Source organism: Dasypus novemcinctus, chromosome 10 (assembly GCF_030445035.2).
Source record: "Dasypus novemcinctus isolate mDasNov1 chromosome 10, mDasNov1.1.hap2, whole genome shotgun sequence".
Classification (NCBI taxonomy): Eukaryota; Metazoa; Chordata; class Mammalia; order Cingulata; family Dasypodidae; genus Dasypus; species Dasypus novemcinctus.
In genome coordinates, this window is record NC_080682.1 from 16,085,246 (window position 1) to 16,098,728 (window position 13,483).

Below are 13,483 nucleotides of genomic sequence, written 5' to 3' on the forward strand. Positions count from 1 at the left end.
TTGACAATTGTCCCTTAAGCTTTATAGCTGACAATAAGTAACTCTAGTTACTTATTGTACTACTGAATCTTACTGGTGAACTCTCAGGCTCAGGTAGCTTTATTTGGGTGTTATCTGTTAATATCTCCAAGAACACCATGATACTTCACAAGGGTCTAGAACTTTGGCCAAGATCTTTTTCTCTTTCCTGAAAGTAAGGTCCAAATTATACTTCTCTTTCTTCCCTCCCAGCATCTAGCACAGGTAGTGGGTAGTATCAGAATTCCTCAGTTTCCATTAGGCATTGGAAGGGCTTCATCTATTTACCTACTGTGTTCCCAGCTGTTGCTGGCAGTAAAAACATAGCAGTAAATGGTCTCTATTTTTATGGATCCTGCATAGTAGTTTGGGAGAAAGACAAAATGAACAAGTAGATAACTGATGATTCCAGATTATAAGAGGTATAGGAGAAATAAATAGGGTGATGTGAGATGGAAATAACTGTGGAGAGAAGAAGGTACTTGCATAGAATACTTTTTACTCTGTACAAGGTTTTCTGAGCAGGTGATAATTGAACAGAGACATGAAAGAGGAATCATTAATGCAAAATTCCAGAGGAAGTGACATCCAGGTATAAGGAACTAGGAAGAGGGTGGCAACATAGACAGGAGGTCAGCGTGGCTAAAGAAATGACTATTTGAAAAGATCCTCCTCTCTACTGGAATTTTGGAAATGTATGAAGACTGCTTTGTTCTGAATAAGATTGGAGGAAGGGCAGGGATGCCAGGCAGCTTGTAATTCAAGGAACAATCCTACACAGTAAAGGATTGGCCAGTGTCCCATATGAATTTCAAATATTTGACCATTCATTCATGTAGATGGATACCTGTTTATAATTATCTCAGCCTAGAACTTACCCGTGATTTACATATAAACAGAGAAATTCTGCACAATTTATCTATACATCTTTTTATTTGGAACATTTCTAAGAGTTCATCATTTTGGAAAAATCTCACCACTGAGTAGAAGACTACTCTGGTACTTGAAACCCTTATGTCAGTCTGTCTTAGTAGCCGGCATGTGCAAGGTGATGCTAAGAATGAGTGTCAAAGTACTTCAATATGTCTGCCTGAGTATCTACATTTTTTCCCTTTTTTTTAATGTTACATTCAAAAAATATGAGGTTCCCATATGACCCCACACCTCCTCACCCCACTCCTCCCACATCAACAACCCCCATCACCACCATGGAACACTCATTGCACTTGGCAAACACACCCCAGAGCACCGCTGTACCACATGGATAACAGTCCACATTGTAGTTTACACTCTCCCCCAGTCCGCCCAGCGGGTTATGGCAGGATATATAATGTCCAGCATCTGTCCCTACAACATCATTCAGCCCCAGCAACTACTGTGGCTACTTTCTCCACATCAATGCTAAAAGTTCTTCCATTACTAGTCACAATAGTTCCATAGTAGAATATCAGTAAGTTCACTCTAATCCACATTTTATTCCTCCATCTTGAGGACCCTGGGATGGTGATATCCACTCTACCTCTATATCAAGAGTAGGCTTAGATTCCACATGGTTGATGGATGTAATTCTCCTGCTTGGAGTTGTAGGCACTCTTGTTTTCCTGGTGTGGTGGTTGACCATCTTCACCTCCTTAGCTGGCCTGGGTAAGTCCAAAGAACCAGAGGGTAGGAGTTACAAGAATGCTGAGGCTCAGGGCCCAACTGGCACATAGACAGTCCAGAGATTCAAGTTCCCTGAGTATACACCAAACCTAGTGCCAACCACAGGTTCAGTAAAAGTGACAGAAGAGGCATGTGTAGAAAGGTCACATCTGAGTCCAAATCTATCATACTCAGGAATACAAAATTCCAAAGTAGGGCCAACTGACATGGCACTGAATTCAAGCCATTTGCCATGACCATAGAATCTGTGGATCTCCATAGCCCTCAAGACAACCAGTACCTGGGGTTGTATCTACTTTGGCTGTCTCTGGGGTCCTGCTGAGGCATGTGTAAGCGTGATCCCTCTGATGACCTCCTGACTCTCTTTTGAAGACTCTTAGCCATATAAACTCATTTGTCTTTGCCATTTCCCCCTTTTAAGGTCAAAAAGTAGCTTATATCACATGATCCTACATGTAGGCTGAGATATTCTGCTGGTCTGAGTTGACCCTTTTATTCAAGATCTTTTTCTAGTTACATTACCAGCTGGTGCTTGGTAGCAATCCCTCGGTGCCAGGGAGGCTCATCCCCAGGAGTCATGCCCCATACTGGGGGGAAGGTAATGCATTTACATGCTGACTTTGGCTTAGAGAGTGGCCACGTTTGAGCAACATAGAGGCTCTCAGGAGGTAACTCTCAGGCACCCTGCAGCTCTAAACCTAGTTCATATTTCAGGCACACAGACTCATAAGCATAGTCATCAGTATCAAGGGTTCATTGTTGGACCATCCTTCCTTGTTGGTCTTTGCCATTGCACTTGGGGGATTATTGCTGTTCCATTGGGGAATGTGATAGAGCTCCCCTGGCTAGCAACTCTGCACTCCCTCAGTTGTCTTTTGTAACTGAAACTACTATGAAAATACCCAACATATATCCAAACATTTTTATGCACCCTATATACATGCCCTGGAGAACTTCCTCCCAACCCTGTGCCCCCCCATCAATAACAACCCACACCAGTGTTCCTCCCCTGCCATAGTTGAACCTCTCTGTGGTCCAAAACTTCTTTGAAAATGAAGCCTAATATATTGCCAAATTCAATTAATAAGAAAATGAAATATAGTAGTGGGTTTAAAAATTAGAAATAGAATGCATATTAATTAAAAACTAAAATAGAGTAAAAATAAATTTGGGTATTAAAAAGGAAAAATATTATAAAGATTTGTTTTTGACATTTTGCATTTCATCACTGTAATAGGTTTTGCCCTGTATGTACAGTAGCAAGGAAATTTCTTTCATTTCTTCTTCAGTGTCTACATCCTTGCTTTTTTTTTCCCTAATTTTTAATTTTGTCTTTACAAAAGTTTTAGATCACAGTAATTCACATATACAATACAGGGAATTCCCATATATCCAACATCAAACGTTTTTCCGCCTTGCCCAGCAATGATCCCTTTATATGTTCATGTTATTTTTGCTGCAGCTATTGTACAGATATTGAAACACAGCTTTCAAACATAGTTCCATTTTGGTTTACATTATGGCTTATATTTTAGACTGTATAATTTTCTAAATTTTTAGTTACTTTATGCTTTACTTTATGGTTTAAATTTTAGCTTATAGACTTTTATATATTTTGGTATAATTTAACACGTCCTATACCCATCACTGCACGATTCTACAGAACACTTCCACTGCCCCTCAGTACCCTGATTCCATCTCTTCTAAACCTCTATCCCTGTCTCCTCAGCACCCACAGTGACAACCAATCTTCACTGTTTGAAGGACCAGATTCACAGATACTCGCAACAATGCCAAGAGCTTGACATATCAACTGCCCTAATCCACTGGGAGCCACCAATTCTTTCAAGAAACACAATTCCCTCTGTTTGAGAACATCAGACCTCCCCAGGATGTGGGTATACCTTCACACTCATTGTATAGGTCTCCACCCAATGATATAATGCACTATGACAAAATGAGCACTCACACACTCCTTAGAATACTGCCCCTGTGCCAGATGCCCCCACTTAAGCATCTTAAATGGGTACTCTTTCCTTATTATATTTTCTAAAGAGTTTTCTCAATATTATATTTTCAACCAAATGCCTGACAATCTTCCATGTTCAAATATTCCCCCCTAGCCCTCCTCCTAATTCCTTGGGCAATCTGACCCATCCTACCTACCCTAGCCCCCCTCAAGCCAGGAAAATCCCAGTCAAAGATATCCCTATGCCCCCCTCTTATCCCTTCCCTGTACTAATACTTACCTCCAGCTTATCATAGACTTCACCCATGTAGGCGTCAGCTTGCAACCTTCCTCTCCCCCTCCAACTTCCTTTAAACCTATCATCCAGTCTTGAGCTCTCTGAGACAACTTGGTTTACTTATTTCACATCAGGGAGGTCATGTAGTATTTGTCCTTCAATGCCTGGCTTACTTCACTCAACATAAGGTCCTCAGGATCCATCCATGTTATCACATGTGTTTGTACTATATTCCTTCTTATAGCTGAGTAGTATTCCATTGTATGTATATACTACATTCTATTTATCCATTCATCTGTTGATGGGCATTTGGGTTGATTCCTACTTTTGGCAATAGTGAATAATGCTGTTATGAACATTGCTTGCCTATATCTGTTTGTGTCCTTGTTTTCAGTTCTTCTGGGTGTATACCCAGTGGAATTGCTGGGTCATATGGCAAATCTATAGCTAGTTTTTTGAGAAACTGCCAAACTATCCTCCAGAATGGCTGTATCCTTCTACATTCCCACAAACAGTGGATGAGTGTTCCCATTCCTCCACATCCTCTCCGACACTTGCATTCTTCTGTTTTTTTTGATAGCCACCAGTCTCATGGGAATAAGATGGTATCTCATTATAGTTTTGATTTGCATTTCCCTAATAGCTAGTGATTTTGAGAAATTTTTTCATGTGTGTTTTAGCCATTTGTATTTCTTCTTTGGAGAAGAACCTGTTCAAATCTCTTGCCAATTTTTTAAATGGGTTGTTTTTCTTTTTCTTTTCAAGATATAGGAGTTCTTTATATATGCAGGATCTTAGTCTCCTATCAGATATATGGTTACCAAATATTTTCTCCTATTGGGTAGGCTGTCTCTTCACTTTCTTGACAAACTCCATTGAGGTGCAGAAGGCTTTAATTTTGAGGAAGTTCCATTTATCTATTTGTTCTTTTGCTGCTCATGCTTTGGGTGTGAAGTTCATGGAGCCAGTTCCTATTACAAGGTCCTGTAGATGTTTCCCTACATTGCTTTCCAAGGTCCCTATAGTCTTGACTCTTATATTTAGATCTCTGATCCATCTTTTTTTTTTAATCTTTGTGTTTTTTTTTAAATTTTATTCATTTTGTAAAAATATTACATTAAAAAAATATGAGGTCCTATTCAACCTCACCACCCCCACCCCACCACTCCCCCCCAGCAACATCTGATCCATCTTGAGTTGATTTTTGTAGAAGGTGGGAGATGGTATTCATCTTTCATTTTTTTACATATGGATATCTAGTTCTCCAATCACCATTTGTTGAAGAGGCCATTCTCTCCCAGTTGAGTGGGCTTGGTGGCCTTATTGAATGTCAGATGACTGTGTATGCCAAGATCTATATCCGAACTGTCAATTCTGTTCCATTGGTCTGTATGTCTATCCTTGTGCCAATGCCATGCTGTTTTGACCACTATAGCTTTGTAGTATGCTTTATAGTCAGATAGTTTGATTCCTCTGATTTCATTTTTCTTTTTCAATATGTCTGAAAACTCATTAATAGGTACCAGGCTTTCCCAGGTAAATAAGAGCCTTCAACTTCGAATCTGAGGGAATAACTATAACAGTGAATTATTAGTACCTCAGCAGTTCAGCCAGAGTGCTTCATATCCCTAAAATCATCCCACATTGGGTAGCCCCCAAAAATTCATTAGAGAAGTAGTTCTTGAATTTTATCATGCATCAGAATCGTTATGGGTGGGGCGGGGGATGAGGAAGGGACAGGAGGGTGCTGAGAGCTGCTAAAATACAGATTTCTGGGCTCCTACCCAAGAATTAGCATTTCTAACAAGTTCCTAGATAATGCTGATGCTGCTAAACTGGGGTCCACACTTTGGAAACCACTGCCTTACAGTATTGATAGGTAGCCTATGAAGAACACCCACCCAGGCACTTAAAGCCCCAAATATGTTCTATGAATTACAAAAAACTTCTTCCACTTGATTTGACATGATGTTACTGTGCACCTCAGGCCTCAGGACTCAGTAGTTGTAGGTGTATTGAGTACTTTCTCTTTGTGCTCATATACATTTTAGTGTATCAGTTATAAAACCACTTGAGATTTCCCAGCTTCTCTCAAATTCCTGTTGCCTGAGCTGTCCTTAGACTGAAATCTAGTATAATGAAGGCCTTTGAGGAGTTAGGAAGAATATGCTTTTACTTGTTTCCTTGATTTGGACATATTCTGGGCAAGAGCCAGATATAAGAGTGAACTTGGCTGATGGTAGTTTAAAAAGGTAATTTCTGAAAGACTGTGAGTCATGGAGCTTCCAGTCTGGTTACCTGGGTTTAATGGCTCTTTCCTGTAGGCTAAGAATGGGTGATTCTAGTTAGCCCTAGATATTATCTTCTCCTTGGATCCAGTTAATATTGCCAAATGACTCAAGAACTCACATCATTATCTTCCTTCTCAGAAACACGGTCTCAGGTTTCTCGGAATTAATTGTTTTCTCTTCTTGTGTCCCCAGTTCTTCCCAGTAAGTCATCCTTTCCTCATTTGTTTCTGCGCTTTCTCTTCCTACTAGTGATATCTCATCCAGTATTTCTGCACTTCACCTTGAATTACTTTATCACACATTCACAACTAGTCTCCCTTATGTAATTGCCTCTCCTCCCCTCAGAACAATTTTATGTGAGTTTTCTTAAAATACTTCTCTAACCAATCCCCCTTAAAAAATTCCAGTGCACCCCTACAGCCATTGAAACTATGGGCAGGCCAAACTGGTTTGTGGAGGGGATGTCCTCTGTTCTGTAACCTTTTCTTCTGAGCTTGTTTTACTGCAGGTCATATAACCTAAACATGTACAGAAAACAGACTCTTTTCCTTTAGATGACCTTTGAGACATCAGGGACAGAGGTCATCTCCCTCAGAACCAAGACTATGGGGACAGGGAGATATTGGAAGTAGATTAAATGTGAGAGGTCTTTCAATAAGGAAAATCTGGCCTAGAATCCACTCTACCACATTTGGACAACTCTATAATTAACCAATTGGACTATGTCAAATCAAACCTCCCCACTTCTATCCCCACCTCTCATAAAATCTCCATTAGTGCTCAGATCAGGAAGACATATTTGAGCCTTGACTCCTGTCTCCAAGCTGGTTGGCCTTGCATTAAAGTTCTTTCTTTTCTCAAAATCCTGATGTCATATTGTTGTAGAAGTTGAGAGAGGTTCAATTATTTGTGTATAGAAAGGCCAGGACTCAGGAATGATTTTGAGAAGGAAAAATGGTTTATTGATGGCCAGCCGGACTCGGGAGTTTTCATTTCAAACCTGAAACTCAAATAAGATTTTCAAGTTCTTTTTATACAGGGTGGGGAGTCAAATGGTGCTTTTATCAAAGAAAACTATTTATTTTGTTAGTTAAGTGCCTGAGTACCAGGTAGGTTTTGAATTAACATATCACCTACCTTTCAGATGAACTTGAATTAGCATCTTGCCCACATTCCGTCTGGATACAACTTTGAATACACATTTAGTTTTACATCTTTTCTGAACATTTAAACCCCTATCACTTAACTGGATTTCTAGAGACTAGGCACACTTGGATACAGAATTAGATGATTTTGAATTTATGCACAGGTTATATTACACTTCCCATTTGAGGCCAAGTTCAAGTTCCCTTAAACTTCGGCATCACCACCATCAGAGTCACCCTGGACTGACTGGCATGTATACAGAGTTTGCACTGCTAAATTGCCTCCCAGGACTAGAGTCGTTGCCATGGTCACCAAGGACAGGACTGCAGCCTTTCACCGTCCCACACCCACAAGTCAGGACACAGACTGCTTACGTTATCTATGAAGGGAGGAGCAGCCTCCCACCCATAGCCCACATCAATATTATTGGCCTATGTGCATGTAAGGCAATTAACCCTTGCCCAGTAACACCATCTTGGGGAAGCACGAATTCCAGCTGGTATTTGACATTCTATATAGACCTATCCCAGAGTTTACATGTCCACTGGCTGCTCATCTAAGCCATTTAGGAAGGACAGTCATGATATTTCTCTTCTATAGTTTCAGTACTTATCTCTAATACCTAACTTATGTAGATCATACAAGTTTGAGAGTCAGGCACTAGGTCTCAGGGAGGATACCAATGTTAATAATATAATCATGCAGGTATATAAATTTTGATCAGGGCCATGGATGAAAAGTACTGGGGCTATGGATGCATATAATAAGAACTAGTGTAGTTTGGGGAGGACAGGAAAGTCTTCCCTGGAAAAATAATCTTAAACCTTAGGCATGCCATTGTTCTTAGTTGAAGGGGATGGGGAATGGAGTTACTGTGCCAGGCAGAGAAAAGAGCATGTACAAAAGCCCTGAGGCCGGAAGCAGTCTTCTGGGTTGTGATAACATTGAAAGACAGCCAGCATGACTGAATCAGAAAATTTAGAAATACGGATTTGAGATAAGGTTGAATTTTTTTTTTAAATAGCAGCTTTGTTTTGTTTTATTTTATTTTTTTATCATTATTTTTATGCATTTGCACTTTCTTTTTTTCTTTTTTTTTAATTCATATTTTAAAAATATTACATTCAAAAAATATGAGGTCCCCATTCATCCCCACCACCCCCACCCCAACCCTCCCCCCACAGCAACACTCTCCCCCATCATCATGACACATCCATTGCATTTGGTGAGTACATCTCTGGGCATCGCTGCACCTCATGATCAATAGTCCACATCATAGCCCATACTCTTCCACGTTCCATCCAGTGGGCCATGGGAGGATCTACAATGCCGGGTAATTGTCCCTGAAGCACCACCCAGGACAACTCCAAGTCCCGAAAATGCCTCCACGTCTCATCTCTTCCTCCCATTCCCTGCACCCAGCAGCCACCATGGCCACTTTTTCCACACCAATGCCACATTTTCTCATTACTAACCACAATAGTTCATGAATAGAATATCATTAAGTCCACTCTAATCCTTACTGTATTCCTCCTTCCTGTGGACCTTGGATTGGTTGTGTCCATTCCACATCTATGTCAAGAGGGGGCTTAGATTCCATATGGATACTGGATGCAATCCTCCTGCTTTCAGTTGTAGGCACTCTAGGCTCCATGGTGTGGTGGTTGACATTCTTCAACTCCATGTTAGCTGAGTGGGGTAAGTCCAATAAACCAGAGTGTAGGAGCTGAAGTCTGTTGAGGATCAGGGCCTGGCTATCATATTGTTAGTCCAGAGATTCAGATCCCCTAGATATATCTTAAACCCCAGCACCAACTACAATTCCAGTAAAGTAACAGGAAAGGCTTGTGAAAAGAGATCCCATCTGAGTCCAGTTCCATCACGCAGAAACACCAACTCCAAAGAAGGGCCGACTGACATGGCACTGTACTCCATCTGCCATGACCATAGAACCTGTGGGTCTCTGCAGCCCTCAAGAGAACCAATACCTGGGGTTGTATCTACTATATCTGTCTCTGAGACTCTGCTCAGGTGTGCATAAGGGCAATCCTTCTGACAACCTACAGATTCTTTTTTAGAGACTAATAGCCATATAAACTCATTTGTCCTTTCCATTTTCCCCTTAATTTAGGTCAAACAGCATTTTTAGCTTCTGTTATTATATGTAGACAGGGATATTCTGCTGGTCTGCATTGGACCTTTTATTCAAGGTCATTTTCTAGTTACGTCATCAGCTGGTACTTGGTAGAGATCCCTTGGTGCCAGGGAGGCTCATCCCCAGGTGTCATGTCCCATGCTGGGGGGAAGGCAGTGCACTTACATGGTGAGTTCGGCTTCGAGACTGGCCACATTTGAGTAACACAGAGGCTGTCAGGAGGGAACTCTTAGGCACAGTGCTGCTCTAGGCCTTGTTCTTATTTCAGGTGTATAGGCTCACAAGCATAGTCATTAGTATCAGGGGCTCACTGTTGGACCCTCATTCCTTCCTGGTTCTTGCCATTATACCCGAGGGACTACCGCTGCTCCCCTAGGGACCACGACAGAGCCCCACCCCCCCACCCCGGCCAGGAACCCAGCATCCCCCAGCTGTTGTTTTTAATCATTTCCACTATGAGTATATGCAAACATTTCCATGCACCCCAGACACATGCCCTGTATAACTCCCTGTCAACCATATGTCCCCTGTCAATAACATCCCATACCAGTATTCCTCTGCTGCCACTGTTGAACCACTCTGTGATCCAAAACTTCCTGAAAAGTGAAGCCCAATATAATGCCAGGTTCCCTTAATAGTAAAATGGAATATAGCGAGTTTAAAGGTTAGATATAGAATACATATTGATTTGGAAAAATTCTACATCCTATCTTTTTCTTTTCTTTTTTTCTAATTATTAAGCTTCTCTTCACAAGAGCTACAGATCACAGTAATTCATATATACAGTATACAGTACTCCCACATATCCAATATAAAACCTTTTCCCTTCCACAGCAATAATCTTTTAACATATTCATACCATATTTACTGAAACTGACGTACAGTATTGAGACAATAGCTTTCAAACAAGGTAACATTTGTGTTTACATTGTGGTTTATACTTTAGGCTACACAATTTTCTAAATTTTTAGTTATCCTATGTTTTACATTATGATTTACATTAGAGGTGGAAATTTTAATTAAGGTTCTGGAAAACGGGGTGAGGGTAGAGGTAAGGGGTAGATCTTTATCTCACCACTCCAAACTGAAGTACCTCTTTCTGATGAAAAATTATGATCTCTGTGAAAGCAAATATTAGCCCTTTTGACATGTAATTTGAAGGTCAGTGGTCAGTAGGGTAGATGGAGAAGGACATCAAAGGGGCATCTTTAGTGCTGACACCCCCAATGACAGGCTCAGGTCTTGCCCTCCATTCCCTATCTGGCCCTGCTCTCAGGCACAATATCCCACAAGTTGGGGCTGGATATGCTTAGGCAAGAGTCCGAATTTTCAAAGACTGTTGTGTTAAGAACAATGGGAGGGAGTTATTGCTCAATGGGAGCAGAGTTTCTGTTTGCAGTAATAAAAAAAATTGGGGTGGCAATAACACAATATTGTGAGTGCAATTAATACCACTGAATTTTGCACCTGAAATGGTTAAAATGGGCAATGTTGAGTTGTATATATTTTACTAAATAAAATTAAAAATTTAAAGAAAAAACAAAGTAATGGGAAGACTAGTAAAGACCAGGACAGAAAAAGTGGAGGTGGAGCATAAGGGTATCCTGTATCAATTAAGTTTATTTTTTATTACTTTTGTTTTGTTTTGTTTTATGGATGTTAACATGGTCCATTATCAAATCTTGCCTGATACCTCCTACCCCAATGTCATTTTACAGGAATGATTTTGAATATGTAGAAGAAAGTAAATCTTAATGACCAAGACTCCTGCTATCATGACCTGATTTTTGCTTTAGTACCAGCCTGACTCTGAACAAATTTTATACTTGGTCCAGTCACTCATTCTATGACTCTCTGAGGTCTCTCTCTCTCTGTCCTCACCTGGGAAATGAGGATATTACTTTCTCTACCTCTTGAGGACATTATAAAACTCAAACAATAACAAGTAGAAATGGAAAAGAATTGATGTGTGAGGACCTTGCAAATGAAAACCACAGTGGAAAAAAATTATTCCTCAGTGGTAGGAGGAACTCTGTAACAGCAGACTCGAAGAGTTCAGAAAGGCAAGGTGACTTTCAAGGGCTTTCCTAGATCCTTTATTCGCTCCAATCCTGAGCCTCGTGGTCTAGGAACTCACTCCTTTATGAAGTGAAAGACTAATGGCAGCTTTCTTTTAATTGACAATTTCCTATTAATATGTTAATATTTTATAAATAGGCATAAATTATCCTTCAAGAAAAAAAGCCCTAAACTTTCTATCCTTCAGGACTAAATCCTTAGACAAGATTCTCTTGCCCACTCCCAAAAGCAAAGTCCATGTTCTCCTAGCACACATTCCATTTCAATTTGACTCTTCCCATTTCTAGTCATGGCACAAATATGAAATGCCCTACTATGTGCCTGGCAGTGCTAAGAATATAGCATGGAACAACTCTCTAGCTTAACAGATCCTACATCTCCAGGACAGAATCAGAATTATAAATATTTCCAGCATATACTATCTATTTTTTTCTTAAATAATTTAATAAAAAACAGAAGTGCAATATGGAAAAGATAACTATTTTGGATAGGGTGCATTCTGAGAAGATGACATAAGCCAAGACATGAAAGATGAGTCATTTGCAAATGTCCATGCATAGAGCATTCAAGATAAAGGGAAGAGTTTGGCCTGTTGATGGACTAGAAAAACTATCAGTATCCTTACAGCAATGATCACAAATAAGGGACGTGCCAACCCTCTGCCACCCCCATCCCTGGGAGTCCTTTGGAAATTTATGGGAGCCGTTGGCTTGGGGAAGATGGTGGGGATCTACTAGCATTTGGGAAGTGGTAGCCAAGGTGCTAGGTATCCTACAGTTCACCAAACAGGTGTCTTAGGGCTGTTCACTTTTTCATTCTTTTTTCCTTCTGCTCCTCAGCCTGAATCATGTCCATTATATTATCTTTGAGTTCACAGATTCTTTTTTGGATTTTTGCGGTCTTCATTCCAGTGTTTCTGTTTGGTTCCTTTTTAAGATTGCTGTCTTTATCAAGATTCTTTAGTTCTTTCTCCAAGTTTTCCTTTATCTCTCTAAGCATTTTGTACCTCTCTGAGCATTTTGAAGGTAATTTTTTGGAAGTCTTTACTTGGTATGTCCAAAGTCTTATCTTCTTCATTGATGATTTCTGAATTTTTACCTTCTTCCTTTGGATAAGCTATCATTTCTTGTTTCTTATAAATTTTATTGCACACATACATTTTAATATCTTAATGTTTTAACTCTGGAATTTAGTCCCTGAGTTGTCTCTTCCTTAATTTTTATCAGGTAATATTTGACAGAGATTTTCTTGAATGCCTTAATCTAACAAAAACAAATAAACCAATGCAAAAGACAGCTTTTATAGTCTTTGCAAACTGGTTATGTGTTGGCTGTGCTCTCCTCCAGAGTACAGCCCTTCTATCAAGAAAGTGAGCCTGCAGTGAATGTGCAGGGCCATCTCAATCTTTTCTGAGCCTGCATCTGGACCTGGACTTGGGCTTGCTCCTGGCTTTAGGAATTCCCCTGTTTACAGGAATCCAAATCACCCCTCACTTTCTTAGGAAGTACACTCCCCTCCTCCTGGTGTCCTATTGTTACCGGATTTTATCTAGGTTCTTAGTTATGCTGCAGAAATGAATTTGAAGAGCACGCCAGGTAAGTTAGGCCAGTAATCTATTCGGGTAGGGAAAGAAGAGAAATGGGAGAAAATAACAGAGCAGAGGTTCCGGATAGAGAGGAAGGAGGAGAAATGGGATAAAGAGGGCTGATTTACAAGCTACAATTCCCCATTATAGATTATAAATCCCAAGGTTTACTTGTGTGGCCATATGGCAGAGGAAAAATGATGAGGGTGGTGCACAGAGGACAGAACAGGTCCAGAGGCAAGAGAGCAGGTGAGAGCACGCTCAGGCCTGTGCCTGGCTTTACAAACTATTAACTATTCCA